This window comes from Ornithorhynchus anatinus, chromosome 10 (genome assembly GCF_004115215.2).
Source record: "Ornithorhynchus anatinus isolate Pmale09 chromosome 10, mOrnAna1.pri.v4, whole genome shotgun sequence".
In the NCBI taxonomy this organism is placed as follows: Eukaryota; Metazoa; Chordata; class Mammalia; order Monotremata; family Ornithorhynchidae; genus Ornithorhynchus; species Ornithorhynchus anatinus.
In genome coordinates, this window is record NC_041737.1 from 28564990 (window position 1) to 28572648 (window position 7659).

Sequence of the window (7659 nt, forward strand, 5' to 3'; positions counted from 1 at the left end):
AGCAGAAAGATGAACAGGATTCCACAACAAAGTTGCACATTTTTTGCTATGGCTCATTATTCAGGCAAAATCCTTCAGAATGATGTACTAGAGAGTGGTCTCATATATTTGATCCTCTATAGTCTAGTAAACATGGGATTGTGTACAGCTTCAGGATAGCCACAGACTTTAGAACAGTGCCATGCTATTTTGTAATAGTAGACAGACCATCCTTCATTTTTGTGGCAGTTTAGAAGAGTGTAAACCCTTAGTTCAGGGCTCTGCATATAACAAGTACTCAGTAAACAGCATTGATTGAATGACTGATTAAAGATGACATTGTTGATGTTTTAACACCAGGCATGGGGGAAGGGCTGAAAAGATCAGTGTGCTACAATCCATGCAAAGACATGGAAAGACCATGTCCATGTAGAGACCATGCACAGAAATGGCATGGCACAGTGAAGAGAACATGGTCCTAGGAGTCAGAAAATCATGGGTTCTAATCTGACCACCTCCACTTGTCTATTGTGTGACCATGGGCAAGTTACTTTACTTCTGTGGGCCTCAATTACCTCATCTCTATAATTGGGGTTAAGACTGTGAGCTTCAGGTTGGAAACTGTCCCTGTCCTATATGGAGCTCACATTCTTAACCCCAATTTTCCCGTAACCACCCCAGTGCTTAGAACAGTGTCTAGCACAAAGTAAGTGCTTAACAATAATTATTATTTTTAGTTTGCTGCATCGATGAGTTGGCCACTTACCAACCCTGCTACAGTTTTAGATAAGGACCCATGACATCCCACTCTTACTTACTATTTCATAACCTTTAGGTTATTTTGTATAAATATGGCATCTGTTAAATTTGATCATATTATTTTATGAAGATTACTTAACAGCATATTTATGTACAGGAGAAAGCATTTGAGCAAATTTAAAACACTAAAATGTCTAGGGTCTAAACTAATCTCTAACCTTTCTAGGCTCCTGCTTTATTCAGTACTGTCAAAATCAGACTTTGTGGTAATAAGAAAGAAAAGATGTATAAATGCTTTTGGACTTCAACTGGGTTTTGCAAAATTGAATTTTGATAAGTTGCTTTAAATAGATCAGGAATATGCAGACTGTTCATTTGAAATACACCTGAGTTTAAACCTAAATGGAAAATGAACGAGAGAAATCTTGATACACAGAGTAAGAAATGATGGTCTTTTGATAGTCCAAAGTTTCATGGAGTAAAAGAAAATAAGGGAGTTAGGGGAAATGGGAGATGTAATCGTGTTAATAAAAGTGGGGTTATATTTCATCTTATTTGACTGATTTGCCATACAATTAAGATACTTCTATAGATACCAGAAGGACAGGCTGACTGATTTCACCCAAAGAAATAGTGAGAGATGGAAAACTTAGATTGCAGGTGAAAATATCAGTTGGATGAGAGCATCCAATGAAAATGTTGAAGAGAAAATCAAAGGGCATGCTGAGAATTCCCCTTTGCAGAAGATAGCTGATCTAGTGGAAAGAGCACAGGCCTGGGAGTCAGAGGACCTGGAGTCTTTTTCTGTTTCTGCCACAGGTCTGCTATGTGATCTTGGGCAAGTCACTTCAATTTTCTGTGCCTCAGTTATCTTATCCATAAAAGGGGGATTGAGAATGTAAGCCCCATATGGGACGGTGAGCCTGTTGTTGGGTAGGGGTTGTCTCTATTTGTTGGCAAATCGTATTTTCCAAGTGTTTAGTACAGTGCTCTGCACACAGTAAGTGTTCAATAAAAATGACTGAATGAAATATGACTGAATGAGTGACAGGGACTCTGTCCAATCTGATTAACTTGTAACTAACACATCACTTGGAGCAGTGCTTGGCACATTGTATGAATTAAAAAAAATTAATTCTTGAATAAGCCCTGTAGTTAAAAAATAATGGGAAGAGAATTGAAGGATAAGCTGAATAATCATAAAGAAAAAAACAAATGATTCCTAAAGGGCAAAATGTCTGATGGGTCAGAGCAGTTGAAAAACACTGAGACCTGAATTTAGTCCTAGGGAGAAAACTCTTAAAATGGGTCTACTAATATTCTTGCATGTGGGCTTCTTTTAAAATCAGTTTTACATATATATTGCTTTTATTGTTAAAGCAACTACCTTGATGTTCTCCACTATGGTAGAGATATTTTCTGAAATGCTAATGCTGAAAGGCCAATGAGCAGCATTATATGGTGATTATGGAATAAAAGCAGAGGGTCATTCTCTTTGAACGATAAGTGGAAGGCAAATAAAGAGGTGTGGAGACCCTGTTTTGGCAATGACAAAAAACTGTTGACCATGGTATCACTTTCTCAAGTCCTGGATAATTTGAAGTAAGAGGGGTTACAATCAAAGCGAGAGGCATAAGAGGAAGCTACAGTAGCTGGCCTCTAAGGAATAGTGAGAAGGTTTGCTTGGCAGAAACATGAAGTTTGAGATGTGGAGGAATGGGTGAAGAGAGCAATAAAACAGAACAACCTGAAAGAGAGCCACAGAGCCAAGGTTCAGGAGTGGTTGATGTGGAGAGATAAAGTTAGCCATTGTAGGTTTTCAAGGAAGACGTTATGTGAGTAGGATGATGATTTTAGAATATTATCTAGGCTATGGAGTAATATACAGAGGGGAGCAGCTGTGGACTACAAGATCATTGAGGAGGCTGATATAGTATCTAAGCAGGAGATGACAAGAGATTAAACTAAGGTTTTGGCCATTTTGGTGGCAAGAAAGGGGCAAATGGGGAAAGAATCAGCAGAATTTACTGGCAGATTGAAGGTGAGGGTTAAAAGCTAGTAAGGAGTTAGGAATGACACCAAGTCTACAGGTTTTTGGGACAGGGAGGATGGTAGTGGATTCATGGGAAAATGAGGAAGTGTCATTGGGGAAATTAGGACAAAGTGTGGGTTTAGGAGGAAATCAACCAACCACTACTGAGTGTTTATTGGGCACAGAGCACTGTACTAAGTGTTTGAGAGAGTACAATACAACAGAGTTGGTAGGCATGTTCCTTGCCCACAACAAGGTTACAGTCTAGAGGAGAAAGTGTTCCATGTTAGAGCTGTTCAGTTTATGGTCTCATCAAGATAGCCATATGGCGATGTCTTGTAGGGAAAATGCAGGACTGAGTAGCAGGAGGTAGGTTGGGAATGATGTGGTAGATTTGGTAGTCATCTAAACAGAGATGGTAGCTGAATATATGTGAGCAGGTGAGCTCAACAACAACTTGGAGATCCTCCCAACCCTGACAAAAGTTATCCTCATCAAAAGTCTTCATTATGGAGTACAGCATAAACTAGAAGCATAAAAGAAAAAATAATGGGGTGCAAAGGCTAAACAGATGCAAGATTCCAAAGCAAGGACATCTATGTAGAGTATATACCCTGAAGGGTGTATTTGACCAACACAATCACCACAATGGCACTGGAAAGTAGATTTAGCTTCACCCTCAAAATGACAAAGGGGGAATCTTAAAGAGAAGACAATAACATTTCCATGAACTCCTTATCACATTATTTTCTCAAGCACTTAGTCACTTGTATACAGAATAAGTGTTCAATAAATGCCACTGATTTATTCCCCCAGTGTGGATGATTATCTCTGAAAAATAATTTGCCTAATATATAGACACATTACTTGCACTCCAACTCTAAAATAATGATTAATCAATTAATAATAATTATGGCATTTGTTAAGCTCTTATTACATGCAAGGCACCGTTCTAAGTGCTAGGACAGGCACAAGTTAATCAAGTAGAACAAAGTTCTTGTCCCACATGGAGTTCACAATCTAAATTGGAAGCAGGAGGATTTAATCTCCATTTTACCGTTGAGGTAACTGAAGCACAGAGAAGTGAAGTGACTTGCCCTAGATAAGTGGCAGAGCCAGGATTATAACCCATATCCTCTGACTCTGTGTACTTTCCACTAGGCCACTGATTCTTAAAGAAATAATTCCACAGTTGGAACCAATGAGGATGACAAGTGGTACCATCTCTTATCCAGAATCCCTAGAGATAGCAAGAGGATATGCAAGTAGAACCATCTACAGGAACTGATGCGCACTGTGCATCATGAAATAAACATCCAAAAAACCTGTACCACCACAGGTGACACCAAGGGTAACAACAGTGCAAAAAGCACATCTACACCCACTTGGAGAAATCATTCATCCAAAGACTTCAACTACTATCTCTGTGCTGATGATTCCCAAATCTACATCGCCTGGTCTGACCTTTCTCCTCTGCAATCACATATTTCCTCCTGCCTTCAGGTCATCTCTACCTGGACGTCCTGCCAACTCCTCAAACTAAACATGTCCAAAATAGAAATCCTCTTCTTTCCACTAAAACCCTGTCCTCCCCCGTGTTTTTCCAATCACTGTAGACAATAACACTATCGTCCTTATCTCACAAGCCTTGTAACCTTGGCATTGTCCTCTACACATCTCTCTCACGCACCAAGTCCTGTTGGTTCTGTCTTTACAACATCGCTAAAATCCACCCTTTCCTTTCCATCCAAACTACTTCCATGATGGTTCAAGGACTTGTCCAATCCCTCCTTGACTACTGTATCTTCCTCTTCACTGAACCCCTTTCTCCTTTCTCTCCCCACCCTCATCCATACTTCACTTTACTGCCGGATGATTTTTCTAAAAAAAACTCCATTAAATTCATTTCTTTCCATTCCTCAAGAACCTTGTGGTATAGTGGAAAGAGCACAGGCCTGGCAATCCAGGGACCTGGGTTCTAATCCCAGCTCCACCACATGTCTGCTTTGTAACCAGAGGTAAGTCACTTAACTTCCCTATGATTCAGTTTCCTCATCTGTAAAATAGAGATTAAGACCGTCGTTCCCCTATGGGATAGGGAGTGTGTCTGACCTGATTACCTTGTACCTACCCCAGCTCTTAGAACAGTTCTTGGCACATAGTAAGTGCTTAACAATTACCATTATTTATTTTTTTCCACCTCCAGATCAAACAGAACCTCTTACAATTGGCTTCTAAATGCTCACTCAGCTCGGCCTCCTTCCTTACCTTACTGAATTCCTTCTACAGCTCAGCCTGCACACTTCCCACCACTAGTGACAGCTTACTCACTGTACCCTGATCTTCCCTACCTCACTATTAACCCCTTCCCCAAGTCCTTTCACCTAACCTGGAACCCCCTCCCCTTCCATATGTGCTAGCTCACTACTCTCCCCATCTTCAACCCACATCTCCTCCAAAAGGCCCAGATAAGCACTCTTTTCCCTAGATCCTTCTCCCTTCTGCATCATCTATGCACTTGGATCTGAGACCTTTATGCATTTGATAATCACCCCATCATACCCTCAACCCCACAGCAGTAAAGTATATATCTATGAATTATATGTTATAAAATATTCATTTACATTAATGTCTGTGTCCTCTGCTAGACTGTAAGCTTGTTGTGGGCAGCGAACATGTCTACCAACTTTGGATGTTATTCCAGGATGTGTGGTGTGCATCAGATTCCTACAGATAGGTCCTAACTTGCATATCCTCAATGTACTCTCCCAAGCACTGAGTACAGTGCTCTACATATAGTAAGCACTCATTTAATACCACTGATGATGATGGCGATGATGAATTAGTCTTCAAGCTCATCTTCAAATCCTAGCAGCAGTTATGTCATCTTCAAACCCACACATTCCTAGATGGATAATATCTATAGATTCATTTTTTCCATCCATCGACTCCTAAATTTGTTTTCATGAAATTTAATCTTTTAATTTCTAACCAGTACTGTGCCAGTCTTTTACACATCTAGAAAGAAGCCTCATATAAGTGCTTTCAAAGGGAAAAAAGAAGTCCAAAGCTCAACATAATTTTTAAGCTCCAAGTCATGGAATCAGAGGTATGCAGAATTACTTCATTTCCAAAGTACATGTGGAAAAATTCATTGCCCCTTTTTTAAGATAAAGTGAAAACAAAATCTGGCCTCTTATTGGACAAAACTTTAGTCTCAAAGTGGTCATCTAAATTTCAGTTGATTTTTATTTTATATCAGGGAGGCAGCAAGGCTTTATAGAAAGATAGTTGGTCAGGGAGTCAGAATACTTGAGTTCTAATCCCCATTCTGCGACTGGTCTGCAAGTGACCATAGACAATTTAAACACTCTGGCTCTGTTTCCTCATCTGTACAATAAGGAAGCAATAACTCTTCTCTCCAACTTTTCAACTGTGAGCCTGTTGTGGTACAGAGAGACTGTCTGACCTATCTTGCACCTACCCTAGTACTTAGAACAGTGCTTGGCACATATTAAATTATTAACAAATACCAAATTTTTATTATTATTACTATATTTACTATTATTACTATCATTATTACTTAGCACAGTCTTGGACAGAGTAAGTACTTAATAAATAAGTCCCTAAAACAAATTATTTTGAAATATACTTTTGCCATGATTAGTATGCTGCAAATAGTGATCTGAGCTGTAAAAAGTCATTATTTTGCCTTCACACATCTACTTATAGGGAAGATTCTGATTTGAAAACTTCTAGCTGACTCTTCTACCCTCAAGAAGCAGCCTGGCCTAGTAGAAAAAGAGCATGGGCCTTAGAGTCTGAGGATCTGCATTCTAATCCTAGCTCCACCACTTCTCAGCTGTGTGACCTTAGGCAAGTCACTTAACTTCTCTGGCCCTAATCTGTAAAATGGGGATTAAGCCCCAAGTGAGACATGGACTGAATCCAACATGATTATCTTGTATCTACCCCAGTGCTTAGTTCAGTGTCAGTCACATAGTAATCATTTGACAAATAACATTAAAAAAAATCATGGATGATCAGTATAGTTTGTTTTTAAAGCATTGGAGCATGGATAGGTGTGTGGGGCATAAACAACTCTCAAATGCAAATCCAATATTTCATTTCAAAGCTTTCACCAAGGGGCATCATTTTCAAAATGTCAACTGGAGAAATAAAATCCACTTGACCAGTAACACAAAATTCCCCCTCTCTGGATCACACCTGGAGAGTTTACACTACTCAACCAGTCTCAACTATGGGAGGGAGAGTCAAGTAGAGGCCTACCCATTCCATTCCTAGCTTGGGCAATGGCTAGCAAGTGGAAGGCAATCTGCTACAAGTCTACAAGTCAAAACTCATCTGTGTTGGGCAGCAGCAGGATGGGAGAGAGTTGAGGGCAGAGACTCAAGCTTTCTGCGCAGAAAAAGTCAATGGTAAACCACTTCAGTATTTTTACCAAAAATCTCAATGGATACACTACCAGAATGACTGCAGATGAAGAGTGGGGCATTGTGGGAGAGATTTGTCCATGGAGTAGCAATGGGTCAGAAATGACTCTGTCAGCATAAGACAAGACAACACAAAATTCATCTCATTCTTCACAAATAATCAAATGTTCTCTTAGCTTTCCTTGGTTAGGGAAGTAAGTGTAAAACTTTAGCCTGAAAAATCACAGCATCTTATGTCCTTCTTGAAGCATGTTTTCTTATTCACTTGAAATCTTACACAATCATTAAAGTAATGAGAGATTCATTTTACCGACAAAAATGACTATACAAAAAAAACTTATTCATAGCTCCCTGTCTTTCCCTTGAAATGTTTCTAAGGAAAAAGGGTATAACTGTAGCTTTAGGGGCCTTATTAAACAAAATTTGCAATATCTT

The 7659-nt window shown here is 39.4% G+C and overlaps 1 non-coding gene across 1 annotated transcript; it reads left to right on the plus strand.

Moving 5' to 3' along the window:
* Positions 1-6979: 6979 nt before the first annotated feature.
* On the plus strand, positions 6980-7117 carry LOC114814882. The gene has a single exon (XR_003762678.1). It is a non-coding gene; the product is annotated as a small nucleolar RNA SNORA7 (small nucleolar RNA).
* The last annotated feature ends 542 nt before the right edge of the window (positions 7118-7659 follow it).